Source organism: Phasianus colchicus, chromosome 2 (genome assembly GCF_987193195.1).
Source record: "Phasianus colchicus chromosome 2, bPhaCol1.hap1.1, whole genome shotgun sequence".
In the NCBI taxonomy this organism is placed as follows: Eukaryota; Metazoa; Chordata; class Aves; order Galliformes; family Phasianidae; genus Phasianus; species Phasianus colchicus.
The window spans coordinates 29,128,933-29,153,890 of NC_143437.1; the positions used below are offsets into that span (position 1 = coordinate 29,128,933).

The following is a 24,958-nucleotide window of genomic DNA, read 5'->3' on the forward strand; positions in this document are numbered from 1 at the left end:
TTTTTGGAAAAGTCTTGCATTAGCAATAGTGTGATCACACACTGATAAAGTGGACCTTCCCAAAGTACTTCAGTAAGCTGTTGTAGAAAGAAAAAAGAGAGGAAGATGTGGAAAGACTTTAATAAGATGCATGAAACCATGAGGTCTTCTTGTCTCTATATATCTTTAAGGCAGATAACAAAATGAGGCAAGTCATCCTTGTTTTGTCTGATTTTTCCTCTGGATTTGTACTGGACTTCTTATGAAAGTTACAGAAGTACCATGTTCTGAATCTTACTGTTCTTTATGATTTAAAATCATTATGTCTTAGGAGGAATCAAACTATGGCTCTTAAGCAATTTGTTGTTCCCACATTAGCATCTGACTAGCAAAGGCACTCTAGTAGGCAACTGTGAGTTTTGCAGATCCTCAGCTGTGAAGTATAGCACAGCAGGAACCACTGGGCTTGATTGACATTGCTCATTTGCTCTTTAACACAGCTGCCTGCTAATCCCACCAGGAAATGTCTCTGAACCATAACAGATTCAGTTGCTGTATACCTGTGATATACTCTGGGATCTCCTCTGCTAGCTCTTACTCCTGAATAATGCAGGTATGTGCCTTGTAGCCAAAATCTGTTTGGTTCCATGACTTCTGGCTGGGAAACCTGGTGCACCTCAAGGGGAGGCCAAGTTGTATGCTTGTGTCCTAAGAGCTGTGGATGGAATAGAATAGGAAGGGGGAAAAATAGGCTGAAGAGCCTCAGTGCTAATTCATGCTGCAGAGGGAGGCATTCTGTAGGTTTTCTGTATGGTCTTCTTGCCAGGGAGCTGAAGGAAACCAAAGTATAGCTGAGAATTGGGCTGGTTGCCTTTCACCAGGTCAAATATGGACAAAAACTATACAGGAGCAGCTACATAATGTGCTGTTTTTCTCAGAGGAGTAGAAAAAGACTTATTCTTTTAAATCTGTGTAGAGAAATTGCATTCCAGGGAAAAAGCACTGATAACAATCCACTATAAAACCAAGATTACAGTCCAGACAAATAAGACTGGCTTTTGTTCTCTAAACAAGAAATTATCCCACACAACCCATTCAATAGAGCATCTGACCAGGTAATTAGAGTCCAAATTTCAGCTTTCAAGGTTTTGCCATGTATTACTCTCTCTTTGTTGTTTATTGCACAAGCTCAGGCACTCAGTGATAAACTGTTTGCTCTGTGGCCTTGCTGTGGTACATGAAAAACTTTCCATGACTGTACTGCTGAGGAACAGAAATAGCTAGGCATGTTCCAGGCAGCTTTTGGAACTCAGTTTGGATCCTGATGAAAAGAGGGATTGTTCAGAGGCTCATCAATATCCTGTACATCTTGTTTGTTTCTCTTTAAATCTGTTATATGGAAGAGCATGAAATGCTGGGAAGAGATCTTATTTCATATCCTCCTGGTAGCTTTTAGAGTCGTACACTGCCATGCAGTTCGTGAACAAACTTTCTTCCAGGGTTATGCAGCAGAGTGGATTTGTTGCTTTTATTACTATTATTATTACTTAATTCTTTTACTTCACTTGCGCTGTGTTGAAGGATAAAGCCATCATTTTTTTTTTTTTTTTTTTTTTTTCCAAGCAGTAAAATCTTGTTTTTATATTAACCCTATGTTAACATATTGGGAAATGTAGTGTTTAACAATTTTTCCTTCTGGAGTTTTCTATATGCAAAATTCTCTTTCAGTATATAGTAAGATCTGGTGCTGATAATTCAGATACAGAGAGCTGAGAGGAAAATGATCACTATTTTTTCTACTTTAACCTGTCTGTTGAAATCAGAGCTGAATTAATTCCCCCTTTATCTGCCCAAAATTTCTTAGGCGAATTCTTGTCAGCTTCCTGACTGCTTCATATTCCTTTTACTTCTTTGAAGGAGACCTTCAATTCCCCCATCTCCATCTTCTTTTTGTTTCCTTGGGGCATAAACCATAGGACCAAAAGAAGTGGCTACAGCATGTGGATATAGAGATGTATCAGATTTACCTGAAACTGTATTAGGTTACTCCTTGTTCTCCAGGCACATACAGTTGGCACTAAAAAACTGGTCTTGTGACTTTTATCTTTAAGAAATAGTGCTTTGTAGTTTATATGCCAAGAGTTAGAGTGCTCATTGCTTAACTTTTATTTCTCAGATAGTATTTTGCATCTTAACAGTGTTTAATAGTCTTTCTGGTTAAGCTGATTAATCCTGGATGGATTTACTAATCTGGGGAGGAAAAACTGCCAAAGATGCATAGCAGAGTATTTCCTAACTTCTTTTGTGTGAAGACTGTGATTATTTCTTTTCTCCTTCACAGGCATATCTTGAGTGAGCTTTGAGAAAATACTTATCTCGTAAATGAACTGTAGTCAGCTGAAGGGATTGAAGGAAACCAAGCCATTCTGTTGTTGACAAAGAGACATGGGCTTTTGTATGGGTATAAATCTACTGCTGGATTTGGGCTTCCACATTAGCTGGATGCTAGTTCTACTAGTAGAGTCATCGTCTCTATTAGCAGTTTCAATTAATGGTTTCATTATAGAAGAGAATATTTAGACAACTGATGCTAGACAGACTAAACTTCCTTTTCTGCTGAAGTACTTGTAGGAAGTGGTACTTCTAAAGTGTGTGCACTTTTGTTGAAGTTTATCCATCTTCTGGAAAACCTGGAGGCTAGAGGCTGTAGGTCTATTTAAACCACTATTCTACCACTGTTCTTGTCTGTAAACTTGCAAAGATGCAAGAATGTTGAAATCCATCGGTCAAATAGGAAAAGGTTGAATGTTAGATTTCTCGATAAGGGTTCTCTTCCATGCACCTGTTTGTGTGGTCACATTGTTTGCCTTGATGATAAAATCTTTTAAACATAGTATGTATTTTAGAAGATCTTCTCCTCATGTATCCCGGATCTGTTGCTTGATCTTAAGTTCATAAATCATGCTCTGCCACAAGCAGTTACCAACCATGTCACACATCATTCATGGTCCATGCTTTCCTGTCACCAGAATTGTAGTGTTTCTGTATTTCATGTGCTTCCATAGCTTGTAAAGAACCCATGGCATGGCAGCATGGCAAAGTAACCCTGCCTCCAGGGTAGACAGTACTGTACTACAGCTTTTCGTACTCTTTCCATATGCAGCACCATCACAGCTGAGATTTCCAGGAGAAACCTTATCTAGCTTAACATCAATCCTATTCTCAGTGAACCACAGAAAGCAGAACCTTAAGCTAAATACACTTAGGAGGAAAAATACTTCAGCACTTCAGATCTTTTTGAATTGGAAACTTGGAGGTCTTGTTATGATGGATTCAAGATTTCCAGCTGTGACACCGTGACCTGCTGTTTCATTTTGGTGATATCACTTCATAGAATATAAGCAACTTAAAGTTTCCCAGGACATCATAATGCTGTTTAATAAACAAATAAACTAGGTCTTACATTGTAACTCTGGACTCAGATCGGTTAAAACAGATCAGTTAAAATGCTTCTGAATGTGTATATGTCCTGGCGCGTTCAGGTTCTGTGAGCCAGTCAGCTTTGATATGGGAAAACATCAGGACACTTCTGAGTTACCTTCCTCCTAATTCACACTAGAGGACTGAAGAAGGCCCCATCTGATTGTTCAAACATAATAGTGATGTTTAAAGCAGATTTGGGGAAACTGGGGAAAGAAGTGTTGGGGGATACAAGGCATCTGTGAGGATGAGAAGCTTCACTGAACAGGCTCCAGAAGGTTATCTGCTTTTGGTAAATACTTTCCCTATGTGGAGCTGCAGCAAAAAGTCCCCTCTCTGAACCTGTTTGTGCCAGATGAGGAAAAATAAAGTAGGACAGGAGATGTCGTGAATTTAAGATTACAAATAAGCATTGTGTTTAGTTGTAGTCCTTTCCCAGAAATGTCACATGTAGTTTTGTGGAACGGAGACATTCCTATGAAATTCAAGCTAGTTATGTCTCTGTGTTTACTTGGTGGTGTCAGTGCCCTAAACAGCCAGCCTCCCTTGTGAGATTCTGCAGGTGCTTTGCAGGCACGTCGAATTATTATAAACTGCACAGGTAAAAGGTCAGTTATGTACCTGAGCATCATGCTGTTGGGACAGTGTTTAAGCTGGGGACCTGGCACTAGGTTTGAACTAATGTAATCCGTCTTCACATCTAGGAAGAGTGTGGCTGCTTATACTATTTCTTATTTAAGCAGAAGATCCCTGCAGGGTGAGAGGGAATGCGATGGAAAAAGCCAGTGGCATCAGGATGGATGGGAAAGAATGAGCTGAAATGAGGTTTTTCTGGTTTGCTTTCTTAATAATAAGTTGCATTTCTGGAGGCTCTTGTGGGGTGTGAAAGGCAAGCATAGGAAGGAGGGGGCTGTATGGAGGCTATAACATTTTTTCCCCCTTCCCCAAGGAGGACAGTCTCAGATTTCTCATGTGGTGTTTATTCTGGCTTTTTTTTTTTTTTTTTTTTAACTGCACTCACTTGTTTAAACGTCCTATATTTTCCTTTTGTCCTCTACATATAACGAAAAGCAAAGAGCAGTGATTTCTTGAGAATTCAGGTGAATGTGAAAGAATGTCTATCAAAAAAAGGGGCAATCCGAGTGAAGAGATTTATTTTTATAACTTATTTCCTTGGGACAAATTGAACAAGAAGTTAGCAGGCTCTACCTTCTGAAATTGTTATACTTTCTCTAAAGATTTTTTTCAAGCATGCTGTATCATGAAGAAATGGATTTGCAGTGTTAGAAAATCCTGAGCCGTGTAACTGAGACACCTGAGAAACATCATAGTGTATGCATTGCATAGACAGTGGAAAATCACCAGCGTGTTCCTGAGCAGCCCCACACCTCCAGAGCAAGTCCAGGGTCTGTGGCGGGGGGAGCTGGGGGCTGCAAGTTAACCTTGGCTGAAATTGTAACTGGATGTTCTGGAGACTTTCTGCAACAGAAACTGATTGTATCTTGTGGATAGATAAAAGTGGATGGACAGAAATATTTCTCTTCCAGCGAAGTTTTGCCCAGAGCTGTAATTTACTGCAAATCAGGGGAGTAACTTTTTCCCCTGAAGATTAGACCGTTACAAGAAATATAGAGGTGCTTTTATAGTAGGATGACTTTTCAGGGCTGTAACCATGGAGTAGCACACTCTGATGCTGATGCAATTAACCTCCTCACTGCTGTAAGAAAGCACGCGCAGTCTGACAATTTCTTCTGAAAATATTCCCCTTTTCTGGCATTGTTACTTTGGTTGTCTATCTCATTCATACTCTGACATCCAGCTGGATCAGGAAAATGCTTTGCATGAGGGGTTTTTAAGTCCTGCTGTGGGCACTGGAATATTTTCGTACTTCACCTCTTTACAGCCTTCAGTGGAAAGGAAAAGAGGTACCAGAGAGGTACGATAAATAATGCTAACTTCAGTTTGGAGAGGGTGGTAGGCACCATACTGCAGGATTTACCTCAATTTCTGGCAGCTAGAAGTTGGATTAAGACTCAAAGTATGTGGGACAGAGAAGGTGATGCTCTCACACATTTTCCTTCAGAGATTTTCATTAAATGTTTGTTAATTTATATGTTAATCCCTTTGAAGTAGGAAGATTTTCTCTTCAAACCCCTTAAGATGCCTTTTGATTATCTCCACTAAATTCAGAGACACAGACAGTGCTTTTGTTAATCCAATTTAAAGACTAGCTCTGCCTTTTAAATTCAGGAAAATTATAGATGTGAGATGGATACAGCCCTGTCTAAATGTGAACAAAACTTGGTGCATAGGCTGCACTTGTTTTCAGATGCGTGTACTGTGAGGTACCATTCATGCATGGTTACACATCAACCAGCAGGCAGATGTGCTCCTTTCAGGTTGTGTCTCAGTGAATGACACTGCATTCTTGCTTACCAAGCTCGCTTGCAGGAGTTGCTGTGAAAGGGTCACTAAAAGGAAAAAAAGAGAATTACCCAGACATTGTTTACTGCCAGCTGATACAATACAGTTCATTGCATCCCAGGCTATTAAATTCCTGAAGAAACATTGCTACGAACAAGTTCTGACCAAAATGTTTTCTCATCTCATTTAAGCTTTTATAAAACTCTATTCAAAGGACATTCTGATGGAAATAAAGCATTAAGACTTAATCTCTAGTGGAAGTTACCCAAGCAAAGCATCAAATAGAGGCAGACATTTCAAACTGCTTTCACTGATGTGCCAAGATCAGAGGAACTCTTCAGGATTTCAGTACTACTTCACCCTGGGAATGACACTTTTGGCTATTTTAAATGAACTGCACTACAATTAAAAAAAAAAAAAATCCACCAAAAAAATTAGAAACACTCCAAGAAGAGGAAATCCTTTTTCCTCTCTAATACTACTTCTGAGTACATTCACCTGTGTTTTCCTTCCTTTCTTTCACATAGATTGAGGGATCTTCTTCCTATTATCAACTTTTGCTGCACGGTTATGCAGCAACAAGTACTAAGCTGAAAGAGGCACACAGAGTGGAAGAGAATCCATTTTGACCACCTCAGTGACCATTTTATCAAACCTGCTTGGTAAACTTGAACAACATGGCCCTGAAATTGCAGAAGCATTCTGTTGATGAAGTTGTTACAATATCTCCTGACTCCTGATGAGTAATGCAGGAAAGAAAAGGAAACTGAGGTAGCTTATGGTTAGTTTAGGTTTTACCTGCATATCTGTAGGGTTTCTTGAATATACTTTTTTTTTTTTTTTTAAATAATACTTCTCTAAAAATCAAGGACAGAACAGTCTAAAGAGATATTTCTTATTCAAACTTGCACATAAAATTAGTTTGTGCATAAAAATAAATCTCATTCTATTGCCAGAGGTTAATCCTGATGCTGTATGCCCACCAGTCATTCCATTCCAAAAATGCATCTTGTCTTTCCTTTGAACTCAAGTTCTGGGTAACTATTTTTTCTTGGCCCTTGAAGCTGACCCTCACATAACAACATACCATCATCTTGCAATGTATCATGCTGTAGAGAGCTTGGGATGGAGTTAAATGTTATGTTGGCCAGTGAATAAACCAAGATTTTCCCAACAATTATTTTTTTCTCTGATAATCACCAGTGACTTTGAAAAAACAAACTGTTCTTGGATTCAAAAGACCATCTCTCAGAGGAGTTAATGTAATGGCTGTGATGCAGAGTTGGCTGAGTGTTCTTTCTTAGTTTAGTCCTTGCTTAACTGCTTTCTTCAAAGTCGAATACGCTTGGATGTATTCTTTGGCATTTGAATGTTAGGAAATGGAAAATTAAAAATAATAATGTAGGAAATTCCCATCTGGGAAATCTGTTGTGTATTCAAAGCACCTTAAATTGCAATCTTGCGCTCTGTGGCCTTGACACATATTGTACCTAAAGATCAAGCCTGTATTTGAGCTTTCCCAAGGCTTTTGAGGGGGTGGAAGGCCTCAAAGGGGATGAATTGAGCCCTGCTTAACTCCATTGGTCTCAATAGTTCTGGCATCTTGTCCTTGTGCAGATCTTCCTTTCCGAAGGGACAGAAACATAGAATATTCCTTGACTCTAGTTTCATGTCCACTATCATGTTTGCCCCTTTAACTCCTGTGCAGAAAATAATCACAGCAGTGAGAAAAGGTGCAAAACAGATCAACTTAGCCTTGCCTTTTAGATGGTCATCAGAAATGGTCTGTGACTTGTGGAAAGATACAAAAGCAACCTGTGGAAAAATCAGTATTGGGAGCATTGAGAATACTGGGAGAGAAACTCTCACAGTAGATGAAAGTTATTCAGCTCTCTTCCAGAATAGATGAAAATACAAGCATTGCTATCCAAAGTGTAGATCTCACAGAAATCTCAGTGATGATGTTAGCTGTGTGAGCATTTTATGAGCAGCTGAATGAAAACAAAGCCAACATTCCCCTTCCTAGGGAAGTATAAGTCTGGGAGAGCAGCAGCCAAGGAAAGCCTGCAGAAATATCATGCAAACTTACTTGAAGTTGAAGCTGGGAGGGAGAACGAGTTCCCAGGGTTCAGCTGGAAGGAGGCTTGGCCGCAAAGGTGGTGCTTCCTCTTACTGCTCTGCTTAAGTATTCTGACTCAATAAATGGGGAGGTCAGAAAGAGAGGAAGCTAGTGGTAGTATATAGGATCTATACAGGGGTAGAGTAGCAGAAAATCCTTCTCTCTGGATAATTGATAGGAAAGATATTAGGGTGCATTTGTGGGATATTCCTCACATGAGACAGGTATCCAGGAATGAATTCTGCTTTCATGGTCTCCTAGATGAGTAGTGCCATAGCCTGTGCTATAACTAAATGTATCTCTGGTTATACCAAATTACTTATCAACATTGCTTGTCTGCAGGTTACCAAGAGCATTTGAAAGCAATGTAAATTTTTTTTCTTAGTGGTGCCATGAGATCCAGAAATAAGCAATATTCTGGTTTAAGAAGAAGCTAAAATCTTAACTCTGTCTCTTCTCAACTTTCAGTTCATTTTTTTTTTAAATAATTCCTTGCTGTATTTTTGATCCACTGCAGGGTAAAAAGTTAGGCTTTCCCCTGAGTTTGGGCACATGAAGTTAATTAAACAGTTTTACAGGAAATTGTTTCTTCAGTTTTACATATTTGAATACTTAGCAAATTAAAAAAAAAAAAATCAAAAAGTTGTGAATTTAATCTTGCTCTTCTGCACTGTTAGTCATGGCTAAGAGCTTTCTGGTGCTATCCAGCATCTGTGAAGTACGTGGGCAGTGCAGTTGGCAGACTGGTTTTCAAAACAGTGACTTTTTAATTTGTCATTCACTCATGTTGAATTCAGCAGTTTTAGACTTCTTTTCTAAAGACGTCATTAGACTTCAGCCTTCACATTTCTGTAGGTTATTATGACCTTCAGTTTTTCTTCTTCTCCTGCTTTTTGTGTCTTCTCCCTAATCAGATGCTTGTATCACCTGTGGCTTCACATCCCCGTGGGTCTCAAAGAAGATTATAAGATTTCTGAGGTTAGATACTTTGCATTTCACCTTCTTTGCAATCCTTGAAAATGGACTCGAGCTTTCTCCTTGAGCCTTTCAAGCCACGAACCATATCCTGCGTTAGAACAAACTGATACAACTTTACCAAAATAAATGCTTCATCTGACGCAAAGCGGTGCTGATTTTATTTTATCCATTCCTGAAATTATCTTGCAGGGCTCCTCTTGGGGATCTTGGGCTTTTGTGAGGGAGCTTTTTGGTTTTGCAGTCTGTTGGTTTTTGCCAGTTGTACATTTCCAATGATGCTGTTCCCTCCTTCAGCCCTGATCACCACCACAGGCCTGCCAAACCTCAGGCAGAGATATCAAATGTCAGTCAAATGCCACAGCAGAAAGCTTGGTTTTCTGTTGTTGAGGTTAGGGTTGTTTTTCTTCTGGGCTGGGGTGTTTTTGGAGCTGGAGTAAATATGTTCCTTTAATACCAGTAAAAACATGCCTTTGTTTCTTGAGACCTATCTCTTTTTGAAAATTTTGTATTAAACACAGTGAGAACTCTTGAGGTTGGCCCAGAAAAGGTACTGATTTGTTACTTCAGCTTACAAAGGCCCTAATTCTTCCATGGAAGAGGTTTGGGGTGAGCTCTCTACCAGTGCCACGCTGCTGGGGCGGCAGACTGTCAAAGCATTTAGCTGTATTCTGATAGTGTGGTTTTTTTGTTTTTTTTTTTTTAATTATTGCTTGATTTTGTTTTCAAATCTATAAGCAAGTATCCTCCTGTAGTTCAATAAATTACTTATCTGTAAGTAGAAGTACTTCTGGCAGTTCTTTGCTGCTTTCCCTCACATACAACCACAAGTATCTGTTGGAGAAATAATGAGAAAGTTAATCCTTTACCGCAGGGGAGTATTGTACTCCTACAATACCTAAATCTTGTGAAATAAACTGTGTGCCGAGCATGATAATCCCACCGCTTGATTTAAGAAAGTGGCACAGAATTTAACATGCAACTCAGCCCTGCAACCTAGCAAGAAGCATCAAAGCCTCTGTGCCCTGCAGTGAACTGCCTCGCTTTTCTTGCTGTTGGATCTTTGAAATAAGGAATGTAGGAAAACAGAGAGGAGAATATGATGGCTAACCAAAATTTTGGATGCCCCTGAGGAACCAATGTGAAGCAGCAGTGAAAAGACTAATGTGCTTTTAGGGCATGCTAAACAAAGTATTTTTAGAAGATAGGGAAGTATCCAAGCCATTAGATGTGGCAAGGATAAAGTTTCAAATGTACAGTTGAGAACACTTAGCTTGACAAAAAGCTTAATTTGAATTCAGTCAGCTGTAGACAAGGATTAGCACGCTGCTTGGAAGAAAGGAGTGGATTGAACATTTTCCTGTCACTCCTTACTAAGAGATAAAAAAGATCTTGATAAGTTTAGCCTGGCGGGCAGAAGCTTAAAAGAGGATAGGACAACTGTTTGTAAATGGATTGAAGGGTTACATATCAAAGACGGAAAAATCCTATGCAAGAAGATAGTATTAGCCCCAGATCAAGTGTTTATTATCTAATCATGAATACATTTAGGCTGGAAACTGGAAGGTTCCTAAAGACTTCCAGAGAGCTGCTTCAGGCAGTACCAGAGGGAGCGAGAAGCCCAAATCACTGGAAGATCGAGCAAGATATGCTTATGGAAGGGATTGTGCAACTAATTTAGAGAATTCCCAGAGATAAGAATCCATGTATCTCTGCCAGGTTCAAAAGAAAACTAGATCATTGCTTACACTGTATTTATCTTTTGGTAATCCCATGCTTAGACTACTGCACCTTTCTTGTAGGGATCAGCAGAGATTTGTTCCCCTCAAACTGTTCCACAAACTCTGTTTAAAGACTTTCATGCTTATTACAGGGATCTAACACACCAGTCTATCTACTGCTCCCTGCAGTATACAACTGTGTTATATCTATGGTGACCAATACTGGGCAGGCAGCATGTGGGAGGCTGTACCTGGGCATCCATTGCCTGCTGTCCTGGGATTGTAGGATGGTTGTTCATTCCTGCAAAAATGGAAATGCTGGTCTTTATTTTTCTTCAAAAAGGTGTTGGTCATCCGGTAGTGCTCCCCCACCCTCTGTTTATACAGACAGCTTATGTCTTTAAAAGCTATTTATTTTGTTGTTTTGAACATTTCACAAGACACATCACTGTTTACTCAGGCAAAGGCCTAGAGTACAACTTAGTCCTTGTCATGTTGTACTGAGTCCAAATATATTTTGTCTCAGTTATTCTTCCTTTCCGGTGTATTTAAAAAAAAAAAAAAAAAAAAAGATACCATGGGAGAGGAGCACTCTCTGGATTCTTTCAATGTTCATTGTGTCCCAGTCATGGCAGAGCTGTGTGAGGAGGGACCCACTTCCTCAGAATATACAAGCAAGGAGCAGAGCTGGTTACTTTTCTTCTCTGGTGGCTTTTGGACTTTGACTTTTGTCCAGGCGAAGTAGCTATGAAACCTGGACAAGTCATACTTTTATCTACAAGTTTATAGTGCATAGTTAATTCCTTTTTTTTATGTGGAGTTTGTTTGTTGTTTAAAATCACTTGCTGTGTAGCCAGCTGCTGTGCACGCTTTGAGCTGAGGGACGAATCAATCATAGAGTTGTAGAATGACTTGGCTTGGAAGGGACCTTAAAGATCATCTAGTTCCAACCCCCTGCCATTTGCAGGGTTGCCAACTACTAAATCAGACATTAGATGAAAACCTTCTGCCAACTACAAAGTCTCATTGCTGTACTTTTCCTTGCAACCTTTCATACAGTCATGCTGTTGTTGTTGTACAGAGAATCCAGCAAGGTTATAATCACCATTAAAGAGGGTGTTTGGTTTATGTTTAGTTTGGGTTTCACTATTTTAGGTCAGATAGGAAAATATTTATGTCAGTTTTTTTAGGACAGGAATCATCTTTTCTGTTTATATTTGTGGAGTGAACACAACCAGGTCCCTGTAGTGCCTGGTGCTGGTACACCAGCACACAAGTATTTGCTTCCTTACTTTTCTCATCCCTTGTTATGTTGGTAAGCAGGTAAGCAGATTTCATCTGACTGAGCCCTGATTCAGCAGAGAGCTGTTTGTCCCCTCTTGCCTCAATCTGATCCTTTGCCTCAAAGGAAGAAGGTTTTTGCTGGGATCTCCTATCTTTATGTAGATTGCCTGCACCACTGTAGGAATCTGGGATTGCCTCAATCTGAACATGGCTAAAACTGCTGCTGTGGTTGGAAGCCATTAGGAAATGCAAAGCTGGGTATATATACAACACTGTTTCATCATCAAAGCACCTGAAGAAGAGTGTATTTCCACATGTAATACAGAGACCTATGTCTATTCCTAGACCTTTCCTCTGAGGATGAACTACTACTTGCGTTCTGCAAACAGATGCTTGGAGGGAACAAGGAGGGAAGGGGGGGATATTTGTGTCATCACAAGGCAGGTAACAGTGTCATAGTACACCTGGGTGCTGTTGACCTTGTTTCTCATGCAAGTGCTGATGAAATATTTCTGATTTTTGTTTTAAAAAAAACAAAAAACAAAAAACAAAAAACAAAAAGTTGGCGGTCCAGTATCCGAAGGGTTTCAAAACTTTATTGTACGAGCCAAATATTTCCAGCTGTTGTTGCCTTCAACTCATTTCCCACAGCATCTTGGCCTGGGTCTGCTAATGATCTTTCGTTGTTGATGGCATGAGATATTAGCTGAGCCAGTGTTTATGCTCTTCAGAAGGATATCCCTCTAGCCTTACTTCATTAATGATTTTAAAGCTTGTTAACCTGTTTATCTTCAAAGGATGGAAGCTTTTAACGCTAAATATCTTGGGCAGAATTTATATAGATTTGGATAATGAGTACAAATGTATATCAGTCTCCAGCTTGTGTTATAAACTGGGAAATACTGCGCATAGAGTTCAGTTGCTGCATACTGAGATGAGTAAGGTTAGAGAATGTACATGGGTGTTTTAAGCAGCATCACATCTGCTTACTCCAACCCACTGAGTGTTTCCATCTTCAAAGGAAGCGATTGCTAAGATACTTGATAGTAGGAGATTTCGTGATTGTTTAATGTATTTTCTGTGATCATCTGTGTGTTGCCTTGTGGCACAGTGTAACTTATTGAGTGGTTTAATTTAAATGCAAAGCAACAGGAAATATCTTTGCAGTTGTGGGATCAGCTGCTTTCTCTTGTGAGACTTTATAAAACTGTATATGCAAAGCAGTTGCAAAGTTTAGATGCATAATTTCTTGTATATCATTCTAAAGTTCTGTCTTAAAGAGTTGATGTCAAGTTGTTCAAAACCGCAGACTGGCTGTTGTTTTGTTATTATTCTGGATTTCAAAGAAGATCTTTAGAGATCTTAAAAGTGAAAGGGGTTTTGTTTTAATTTTATTTTCTACCATTCATGCTGGTTGTGCTTGCATTTTAAATTTCCTTTTGTTCTGGATATGAAAACATCATCACCCAAACCTGGTTGTTAATTGTTGTAAACATTTACTTAGGGCTTTGCAGTTACTAGTGAATTAATTTTCTTAATGCTTGGGAGTGTTATGCGTATCTTAGAGCTCAGAGGTGTTGATGAGACATACCTAAGGCCATAAAGTGTGTCAGCAGTGTAGATGAGGATTTAATTTGAGAGCTTTCCTTGACTCACTGCAGTTAATGTGCTTGTGTCAGTCTGTGGGCTTTGCACGTGAGCCAGAATTTGCAATGCTGTAGAGATTACATCTTTTTTCTTTTATTGTTCTAAAACAGCTCTTTCAGGCTGTGTTCATTTTCCTTTGAGAAGTGGATATTTTTAAAAGGTTGCTTCTAGATAACCAATATGGTAATTTTGCTTGAAAGGAAGCCTGATTTACAGCTAGAACAAAGCATTAACTATTCCAGTAGCAGCCATACAAGTTAAGACTCCAAGAGATGAAAGTCTTCTCCCACAGACCAGGTGACCTGTTTTCATTTCCACTTTCCTGCCTGAAGAGAATCCCAGGAGCAGTTTGTGCTGCTGAATCCTGGGGATGCTTAGCAGATGCCATAAGTCAGAGCCAAGGAGGCAACCAACATCTTGGCGGGTGTGTGTGAATGCAGCTACAGAACTAACAGATTCATTACTTTAATGAGTTTCTAATGATCCTTTTGGAGCCAGCACAGGCAGCACAGCCAAGAGGCCTGCTGGCACTCTAGCTCCCAAATGCAGTGCCCTACTCCTTCTTGAAAGACGAGGAACAAATCCTTCCTTTAATTCTAAAAATGACTTAAACAAAAATTCCAACTCAAGAAATTGTCACTTGCCTTGTCATCAGTAGTTCATAGCTGGCAATCAGAACAGAATAAGGCATTGCATTGAAATGTGATAGAAGTAGCTCACTGGGATATATAAGATACTTCTGCTTCATATTTGCATTCATCAGCTGTGTTTCTGCTTTTAAAGGTTGCTGACTTGGGAATACCACTGGCTCTGCATTCACAGCCTGGACTTATCCTTAGGTGCATGTCTTTATGGCTATGATGATCTTTTTGTTTGCTTTGACAAGTTCACTTGGGTTTGCTTTGGTCTCTGCTTCAGAACATTACACAAAACTAAAAATTTGTTAGAAGAGAAATATGGTATGGATGGGGAAGTGATTTTCCAATCCTTCCAATCCAATAATTTTTTTTGCTGTATCTCTCAGCAGCTTTCTCAGATGTTGCTGAATGAGATCTGCAGAGCTCGATTTTGTAGGTGAACATGTTGTTTTAAGGCTATTTGCTTGAGTGAGGTAATACTGCCAACTAGTGGAATGATTCCTCGCAGGGATGAGAAGGTATCCAGACCAAAAAAAACCACAAAAACAATTTAATAAAAATACATGGAAATCATAACAGCTGTTACAACAATCTCACTAGTATTTTTCCTGACAGGGAAAAGATTGTGTTTGTGAAATAAGGCATTTCAATTGGTGGTACGAAAAGCGTATCATTAGATTAATGACAGGGTGATCTTTGTGCACTAGATCACTATTAGGCTTTTTCTTTTTTACATATTAATTAATCTCACTCATAGTCTTACCATTTGTGCTAGTGGTTTCAAATTGGGATAAAACAGGACATATTATATACCTATCTCATTTTCGCAGTAATATTTTGGGATTCCTTTCCTAAAACCATACATTTGCAGTGAGACTTGAACAACTCGCTCTGGTTCCTGTTTAAAAGTGAAGACTTATTCTATAACAATGAGGTATGTTCTTCCAAAAGAGCACAGAAAGCTTTTTTTCTCCTCCCTCACACTCAATCTTAATTTTACATGTATGTCACCTACTGGAGTTCATGAGATGTTGTGCAACAAGTTTCTTTCAGATAGTATGCTTCAAATATTCACTTATTTCAAAAAACTCACATGCCAATTAACAACTCGATATCATTAGGTTATATACGAAATGTCCCACATTAGGAAGGCAGCTTTCAAACAGTGCCACAAACTGGTTAGAATTAGGGTAACAACTTTCACTGTGTGTCAGACGGGCATTTTCAGAGTTGGTCATCTATACTCTTTCTTCCAAACCTACTGCTTTCTTCATGCACTCTGTTCCCAGCAGCACCCTGATGTTGGGGTACTTTATTCTTTTGGTGTGCTCAGCTATGAGAAATATTCCTGTATTTTTCTGAGCAACTGGCTTGACTGCCTGCCTGCCTAACATTTGAAAAGCAAGCTCTCCATGTCTTATCAGTGTTTATAATTATTAATTTTGTGTTCTTAACAATTTTGACCCTATCTATATTATTCATCATGTTTTATGGCTTCTGCAAATAATAGTGACCTTATATGTTATGTGAAGTCAGCTAATTTGCCTATGCCTCTTATTCCTCGGAAATACAGCACAGTTATCTGTATTTTATTGCATCCAAAGGCTAGCCCAGCTTATTGCTCTGTTGCTTAATGAACTTTGGATCAGCTCTGTGATCTCCTGCATTTAGCTGTGATGCTGAGGTTAGAAGCTCAAATTCTCTTAGCCGTAGAAAAATGTGTATCAAGCCTAAAGAAAATATTTGGGGGGCTAGTTTTGTTTTGCAGTAAAGCTCCAAATCTGTAAACTCTGTAACCACAGCTTGTTTATTTATTTATACATTCACCTGTGACTGATTCGAAGATCATACGCAAACAACCTTCACAGAAATATCTTTCTAGAATTAGTGCTGAATTTGGAAATCCTCTATGTTGCTTGTTTCTTGCCCTTCTTCAGACTTGTTTTTTGCTTCTAGACTCTCAGCTTCCTGATTTGCATATTGCTTTCATTATTCACTTCTCTTTACTTTTTAGTTTTTATTTTTAGCTCAGAGACGTCAAGTACTGACTGCATTTGTGGATGAGGTGTACTCTCTGCATACTTGCCTTTTGTAGCCTAAAGGCAGCATAACTTCATCATTAAGCCTTAGGTAAAATGTAGAAAGAAAACTGTTCCATGATCTCAGCAGCACTAACCATTAACTATGCGAATGTTTATTTTTAAGTAAGAAGGAAGGTGGAAAATAACTAACATCTTTTTCTCACCTGTACTGATACATAGCTTTTATGGAGGCAGGAGGACAGAGGAGAGAAAGATGTACTATTGCTTTCTGTGATCTTTTCCACCTCTAGTCCCAAGGAGTGGAATTCAGAACAAGTCTCTCTCCATCGCAGTTTTTGTCTTTCTCCCCTCTCTCATGACCTTACATTACATTACATTAAAAAAGAAAGAGGGAGTAGAAGCTGTTCTCAGTTGACCATTCTTCTCCCCACTGTAGCCTTTCTTCTTTGCTTCCTGGCAGAAGAATGCTGCTTTCTTGCTTTTGGGGTTTCTCAGTTGCTAGGAATTCAAAATATTTGTGGCTTTAAAAAAATAATTTTGGAAATTGCATCAGTGCTGAGGCCCTGGGGCTGGAAATGCCAAGCGTTACCTAAGTGGAATACTTGGCAGCCAAGCTCAGCATCGTGTGTTGGGAGACAAACCTGGGGCAAGAGGAGCCAAGCTCCAAGGGTAGAAGGGCCCTCAGCATTTTCTGAGTCAGAGTTAGGCCTTCACGAAAAGCAGCCCACACACAGATTCTGGTGACAGACGGAAACCAAAGATAACATGGATAGGTGAGCAGAGTAACATTTGTTTGGTAGAAAGAAAAGATACTCTTGAAGAACGACTAAAGCTGTGGGAGGAATTGTCCCCTCCTCACATGGGCATAAAGTGCATTGTTGAGGGATGCACAAACTAAGGGAATCTTGCCATCTTTAGGGAAGGCTTAAGATGTTAATACTCCTGTTTTCTTCGGCATGTAAAGGAAATATTGTTTGTTGTCTTAAAATTGATACTTCAGTAATGCCAACAGAAGAAATTACAAATCATGTATATTGATGAGGAAAGTAGTCTATGTATGTGACATCTACGAGAGAATCTGAAGTAGTCAAGTGCATCCTAGCTATTGCTGTATATGTTGTAAATTCATGTGTTTTTGAGAGATTTTGATTTTTGATATTTTTGATCAAAGTAACTGTACCCAGTTTGCAGTTCCCTGTGTGCTTGCTGTGCAGCAGGTTTGCAAGCTGAAAGGTATCATAAAGGTATCATATCACCAAAAGGTGTTCAAAAGACTCCCATTAAACAGCTCTCTATCTGTGCATTTATGTAGCTGCTCTAAACTAGCCAACCCCAACTCCCTGATACCTTCAAAAATGGTAGCATGTATGGTACACATTGCATACATGGTTATTTCTATGTGCACTGGGAACAGTATATTTTAAAAAGATGAGTTACAGTGCAGATAATGGTTCTTAATTACTGTTGTTCTCATTGAAAACTCTGATTGAGCTTTCTGTAAAGGGCTAGCAATGCCTGGATTTGAACACAAGCTTGGAATTTTCTAAAGGGTTATAGTATTCAGGCATTGAAAGTTTCCTGCTTTTGCTTTCTTTAGCTGAAGAGACAAGCAAGGAATCAGGAGGAAGAGGTTGAGGAATAACAGAGGAGGGATTTTTTTTTTTTTTTTTTTTTAAAGAAGAATACAGCAGAATAAGATCTTTTAAAATAGTTCTTCCAATGAAACAGGCCTGTCCCTGCTACAAATGACTCCATCATACATTGATAATATACTCCAGCATACCTTACTACCACACATTACACCCACACTTGAAAGCTATGCTTAAAGCACTGCACTGCAGTATAAGTCTACACAAGCAACAAAAACTGAGCAGTGCTCTGGTATCCAAATAATCATTTGCAACATCTACATTGACTTGCTTGTTAAAGTAGTAAAGTAGTGCTCCTGTCAGTATGTTGACAAACAAATTGCTTTGTTCTTCCTTCAGAATTTGGATGGTTGCTAATAAAAATCACACTTCTTCAGCCATTCTGACTACTTCCTGTTTTCTCTGGCAAAAGAATTTTACATTATCAAGAAATCTTATTCAAACTGGAAAGAAATTGGGTACTGGCCTCTCATGCTGTCCTTGCTAACTGCCACATGGCAGTTTATGCAATGGATCCTCTGCACTTACTGAGAAGGTTTGGCTAGAACTGCACAGGATTAGTCACTGTCAGTGATGGAAAAATGTTCAAGGATATATTCATAAATATTGCTCAGTGCCATTTTGCAACAATATATGTGAAAGAATTTTCCTGTTACTATCATAATGTCTTGCAAATAACACCAGCCTGCTGCAGTGCAGTTGTTCATACACAGCTCTGGGGAAAATTTTATTGCCAGTTTTGCAATCTTCTCAAAATCCAAACCAGGAATTTCCCCTGTTGGTTCTGCTAGGTCTCTGATGGCTTGCCTCATGCTGTTCCCAAGAACCTGAGGTTCCAGGGCACCATTTCTTGCTGTCTAGAGATGGAGCACAATTGTGGCATGTGTGCTTCTCCAGATGTTTAGGAGAATGCAAGTGTAATGCAGACCTGTAACATAAGTTCTGCTCTGATGCCTTTCCATCCTTCTGGGATTGGTTAAGGGAAATACTGATCTCCAAAGTTTTCTGTTGCTCTTCTACCTCTAGATGAATTCTTTTTTCCACTGTCTACTTCTATATGATGAATTAGGGCAAATACCTACAAAGTATTTTCTTGATAAGTATGACTATCCTCTTTCTCACCTCACTGTTTTCTTTTGAATACCATTTTGTTCTTGTTGGGGTCTGATAAGTGCAGGCTGAGCTTTTGAAATCATGGTTAAATGAAGAGGTCTTAGCCCTTCCTTTTGTCCTGAAAGTCAGTCAAGAAAGGCTTTAGCTGACCACCCAGCTATTGAGGAAGAACATAGCAGAGATGGGCACATCACCAAAGCTGAGCAAGAAGATCTAAAACGCTGCAGTGGGTTGGTGGCCTGAGGCAGGGATGCAGGAGGGAGAGGAGTTGCAGATAAGGGTGTGCACATGTATGGGGTGAGGTGAGCTGGAAAAGAATTTGGGAGCAGGATAGAAAATTGAGGGTGGAGGGAAGAGTGAGAACATAGTGGTATGAGTTTCCACAGTGGATTGTGGGATCAGGAGGAAGAATTTGAAACAAGAGGATCTTATGGGGAGAGGCTCTTGAATGGGAGAGTCTGCATTCTGTGGTTAACGTATGGAACAGGTGAGAGGAGGGAACATGGAGTCTTGAAAAGGAGTGCTGAGAAGGGATTTGGGATAGGAGGAAAGCTAGAAGGAAAGGAAGTGATTAAGACAAAGGCAGAAGTTGTAGAGTGGAAGTAATTAGGACATTCTAGCTTACAGTGGCTCACTGCATGTAGGTAGGTGAGGAATATGACTGGGACAGAAGAAGGAATGGACTGGTAACCTGTAGTGTGGGTCAGAGGCAGGACAAATTAAGAGGATGCTCAAAGCTGCAGGGGCCTATGACTTGGGAGTGACTATGTTTACCAGCAGTCAATTCTTGTCCCTATTCATCCTTCCTTCTCATTCAGAAACCTTGGAGCAGAACTCAGGAAAAAGAAACATCTAGACTCACTTCCTTGCTTCTCTCCTGCCCCTTCCACTTGCTCAGAGTATCAGGAGTGTCCTGAGAAGCCCTTTTGCCACCCTTCTTCTCTCACGCTGTGAAGGAGGCACACCAAGCAACACAGCAGAAACTCAAACTCACAAAGTCCAAAGTTCTTGCTGCTTCCCATTCCCTGTAAGGGAATATTTGATCTTTGGTTGACTGCTTCCTTTAGATAAACTTGGGCTTTGTACACATGTTCAAACATGCAGAGCACAGTTCTGAGTTATGACAATAACCTTCATCATGATTTTTTGTTTCTAAATATAAACCATGGTAGCAAGAGATAAGAACAATTTCATCCAGGTTTCTGTACACTCCCATTTTGTCATTACTGCAGGTGCAAAAATACACCAAAAAGCATTACACTTCTACTTTCAGATAATATGCTTCTTGCTAGCAAAGTCTGAATGGGCTTTCATGAGTCTGTAGGATTAATTTTACAGAAATTACTAAACTCTGTATGAATTCCAGTAATTGCAAATGTGGCCTTCTAATATGCTGTTGGGTCATGTGAGAGCAAGATTATGGCCTTGCAAAACCTACTAACAGCAGATACTTCTCTTTCAAAAATTATGTGTCCGTCAAAGCCAGATATTATATTTTGTTTCAATTCCAGCTGTACTCTTTTTCAGTAGGGTAGTATGTTAGAAACACTTGCTAAAAAACAGGTTAGGAAGAAATGTCTGTGTATATGCATGCTCCAGCAAGTTTAAACTGCTCTTAAAAAACAATGTACTTCTCTGGTCAGAGGACCAGGCAGTTCACAGGTAGGCTGCGCCTACAGACATTGATGTGACTGTAGGAGGAGGCTTTCTTCTTTATCATTTGGCAATTTTTTTCCCAGTTATGTTTCACATTTCAATACTGGTGATTTTAAATAGACTGTTTGTAAAAGCAGAGCAAGAAAGTAAGCAAAACAGCAAATCTTTTATCAGAGAAGCTTAGGCTGTGAATGTACTCTGCAAGTAAGCAATTCTGCTGTTGTCATTGCTGTGTGAGGCTCCTGGGCAGAATGTTGATGAAAAAATTACTGAAATACATGTCTGTGACCTCAGCAAAGCACACCTGCAGGTAAAATAATACAAAAAAAGTATTGCAGACACTTTTTTTCCAGGGCCCAGAGCACAAAAATCAAAGGTTCGCCTTCAGATGGTATGTGATTACCTGGGTATGGAGTAAGAAACTCCACTGGGATGCAATTAATACAGCAGCCTGAGGCCTATCTTACTGATCTTACAATATTTTCCTAACTGTTGAGATTCTCATATCCTCTTGACTTTTATTACTTGCCCTAACTGGTGAGCTGTTAAATAAAATAACATCTACCATTGGGAAAAAAAAAGAAAAGAAAAGAAAAACAAAACAAAAAAGAAACTTGCAGGTGTTACTGTATTCATAACCATGACACACAAGATGTGGTGGATGCCCCATCCCTGGAGATGCTCAAGGTCAGGCTGAACCAGGCTCTGAGCACCCTGAACTAGCTGTAGATATCTCTGCTCATTGCAGAGGAGTTGGACTAGGTGACCTTTAAGAGTCCCTTCCAACTCAAATGATTCTGATATAACTAATTTAAACAAGACATCTACTGGTTTCTTATTTTGCTTTTGACTAAAGAGCAAAACTATGAATGTTTCATTGCTTAGAATTGAAAATTTATCTACTCAGTGCAATGGCAATTAAAAATAACAATATAAAACAATTTCACCTGAAGATGAATTTCAGTACTTGCTTGTCTCTCTTCAGTGAGTGTTGTCCTGTCTACTGTGAATATATTTCTATGCAGCAGATTAATGTTTTTTAGACCAGGGTACTAATATATTTGCATGGTGATAAACCATATCATCCTATTTTTTTTTCTATTTATGACTAGGCAGTAGAAGCTATTACTATTTTTATGTGCTCAAAACTGATAATTGCTCTCGCTTGAAGACAAAGCTTTGCAGTAGAAGCTTAGGTTACTCTGAGAGGCAAAATGACCGATTTTGTTCAGTGAGCTAATTTTCTAACAGGCTTATAGCACTGTGGTTTCTGCATTTTTTTTTGTGAGTAGGAGAAAAGTTTTGACTCAGTGGCATCTATGGCTGTATTCAAGTTTACAGTTTGTATTAAATCCATGTGTTACATTAAGCCCAGTGTTTATATGATAACACAATGCTAATTGATCGTTTTTTGTTCTTTTATAGAATCTGGCAGAATATTACAGTCTTTTATATTACTATAGCAGTCTTTTGTATTTCTGGCGTTTCGAGTGCCTCACAGTAAGCTGTTGTTACAATACAGAACAAGGGACAGAAGCTCTTGATTCAAAACTGTTCTATAGTAAAAATGCTGAAGGCTTACATGTAGGTATCTACCCAAACACAAATTTCTCCCTTTAACTTCCAACAAAGCTCAGGTTTCCATGTAGCTGAATGATCAAATGAACCCAGGAAATGCTCACACGTCCTGTTCCTGTAAGAAATACCTAGCTGGAGCCTTCAGGATAGTGAATACAATGAATATGCACATCAATAAAGTAATGGAATAGATAGAATTTGGGCATACAAAAAGGGAAGCTTTTCTTCTGCTTATATGCCATCTTTTCCAGGTGTGCAAAAATGTATATATTAGAAGCAATGGTAACAAGCCCTTTCTTGCTGATGAGTGAAAGCAAAGGTACTAACACTTCAGCTAACATGGGCAGTGCAGTTCATGCTTCTGGTCAGAGTAAATGTTATCTTAACACTCAATTAAGTCTTACACTTAAGAAACTTAAATCTGCAAACAACTTCAACGCATGACTTAATGCATGGCTTTATTTCGTAACTGATTTAGTCTTCCTTTAGTTTCTGACTATTAACTCTTGGTTAGCAAGGCCGAGCTCAAAAGAAAGGGACAAATTGCTTCCGTCTATGCTTTGTAAAAATCTTTTCCCTGGAAATTACATCAAGATACTTCACCTCTTGTAATCTACGTTGCTGCTCTTTGACACTTGTTTGGCAACTGAGACAGACAGGATTCAAAACATTATCTTAGAGGTGAAAGGCTACATATCCTGTTAGTGGGAAAACTTTCATCTACAAAAAGCCGTGGTATTTGTCTGGAGACTAAGGAAAATCTGACATCAGGAAAAGCCTTTGTGAAATCCACTACAGTAACAGAGGTATTCACCTTGATTTAAAGCATTATTTTATGGTGAAATCTAAAAATGGAGCAAGATTGGGCTATAACTTAAATGCAGGAACTAAGACAAATAACAATTTCTGTGAGGAAACGGAAGTGCCACAGGGATTGGGTTCCAAAGCAAACTTGTCTTATGAAAAGGATATGAAGTGAAGTAATGGAAAACAAACCAAGGATTTAAAAAAATATTTTCTGTCAGAAACGATAATAAAAAATGAAAAAGATAAATAGTAGAATTACACAACTGCCTGACATTCAGGAAGGAAAGTGTGCTTTTGATTAATATACTCAAGAAATTGCTAAAAAATTTATCCTAGTGGAATTAGTACCTCTAGGATGTTGCAAAGGTCAGAAAAAATGTGCAGTATTGATTACTTTGCCTGTGAATCAATCCTGCAGTAATGCCACAATGAAGATCTAATACAGTTGGTCCTGTTTGTCTTAGGACATTTTCTGGATTTTTGCTCTTGAAACAATTCTCTTTAATGAAGAGTTACTGGTTTTGGGTTTTTTTTTTTTTTGTTTTCCCTGCTTTGCTCTTCTGTTGTGGAGGAATAAGAACTCAACTCAGTTGCAGTTTAGCAAGAATTAAACATGGAGGAACTAGAGAGGGAAGAAAATAAATAAATTGCACCCTTCCCAGTGCTACTTGGTTGGAACCAAATGACAGCACAGTCATTCTGCCATGCTTTCTACTGGTTTCCATCAGTAGCTGGGATGTACGTGCACAAGGGGAGGTCAGGCAGTTTGCTGAGCATTGCCTTTTTTACTCTGAAATCGTGACCTTCCTGCTCCACTGAACAAAGATGGTCAGGAGTTCCTGGAGCAATTTTCCAAATAAAAGATACTTTTTTTGTAATCCAAATTTCTTAAAGGAATGTTTCAACAGAAGATTTTCCAGTAGCCTGCTAATTCAGATCTGTAGGCTGAGAGAGACCAGAGCAAAGGCTGGATAGAGAGACAGAAATACTGCTTCACAGTGTGCCATGATGTGACCCACTAGCACTGATGTAGAGATCAGAGTCCCTGGTAAAGCAGCCTACTGAAGTCAAGAACCCGCTCCCCCAGTATTCTCCTAATTAGTTCAGGGCAATTTTTTTTTTTTTTCTTAATTTGTATTTTATTTTATTTTTTCCCACCAAATGATCAACAAAAAACACTCCTAATTCAAAAATACTGAGTTTGACCGTATGTGGAAAAAACTTCTATGGAATTGGGCTTTTAAGACTATCTGTATTATAGATGCAGAACAGAAAGAAGTCAGTATTTGAATCTTTAAGCTTTTGCCTGTATCTCCTTTCCAGCAGATAGTTAATTTATTAATTGCCAGTATTTTTTAAATGAACTAATGATGCCATCAGAGCACCATGAATTGCTTTTACTTTGCTATTGTCTTTGGTTTTCTCCAGATATAACCTTACCATACGTAGATATCCTGGAGAAATGAGCTGAGTATGGAAACCTTTACTTGACAGTCTGTTTGTTGAACAGCACTGTTGGAGGAATATGGCACCAGAGCATTTCTCTGCAAGTTCAGAGGATGTTCTCATTGAGAAAGTCCCTAAAAGTGTCCTGTTCCCTATTTTTTAGCTCTGAAAAAACAAAATGTTTACTAAAACTTGCCTTCCTAAAGCAGTTGGTCTTCAGTAAGCATCTAGTCCTGGATCTGTACAACTGAAGATCTTCAGGCTCCCTTTTGCCTACCTCACACCAGCTCCATGTCTCCATGTCTGCTTTGCAGATACTTTGGTGAACCGGTGAAGGGTACGGGGTTGGAGAGAGGAACGCAGGAAAGCTTAATGTCTCAACAATGCCTTTTTGCTACCA

The 24,958-nt window shown here is 39.1% G+C and overlaps 1 long non-coding RNA gene across 1 annotated transcript in view; it reads left to right on the plus strand.

Annotated features, from left to right (window-relative positions):
• Window positions 1-503: 503 nt before the first annotated feature.
• The window catches only part of LOC116232945 (uncharacterized), a 29,068-nt gene continuing 4,613 nt past the window's right edge, over window positions 504-24,958 (plus strand). Inside the window, exon 1 of the long non-coding RNA XR_004167843.2 lies at window positions 504-592. This is a non-coding gene — a long non-coding RNA (uncharacterized LOC116232945). The remainder of the gene's footprint in view (window positions 593-24,958) is intronic.